The sequence below is a fragment of the Galeopterus variegatus genome, unplaced genomic scaffold (genome assembly GCF_000696425.1).
Source record: "Galeopterus variegatus unplaced genomic scaffold, G_variegatus-3.0.2 Scaffold5122, whole genome shotgun sequence".
Taxonomy (NCBI): domain Eukaryota; kingdom Metazoa; phylum Chordata; class Mammalia; order Dermoptera; family Cynocephalidae; genus Galeopterus; species Galeopterus variegatus.
Window position 1 is genome coordinate 82454 of NW_007731233.1, and position 430 is coordinate 82883.

Here is a 430-nt window from a genome sequence, read left to right on the forward strand (position 1 = left end):
GAGGAGGGACTTGCACACTAGGAAATAAATTGCTTGCTACAGCCCTTTTCCACGTGCCTGCCCGTCAGACACCCGAGCCTTGCAAGGCCGTGGTTAAAGTCTCGCTTTGCTGTACCTCGTGTCTCCGTGTCCACCCTTTGGCCTTGGACGGGTGAGGGCATTTCTCACATGGACTCTAAGTGCCACATGGGCAGGGCAACTGTGAGCGTTTATACCTTTACTTTTTTTGCTCACTGCCATATCTTCAATGCCTCTTGCTGTGGCTAGAATAATATCTTCTACGCATTTGTCAAATGAAGGAATGAATGAGCATAGAACCATCAGACATTTATCAACAGATGGCCCATAATGCACTGCCAAGAAACCTTAGGATCCAAACAATTTGAAAATCACATGGCTGTGTGATCTCTGTGTACCGGTTAGGCCACAA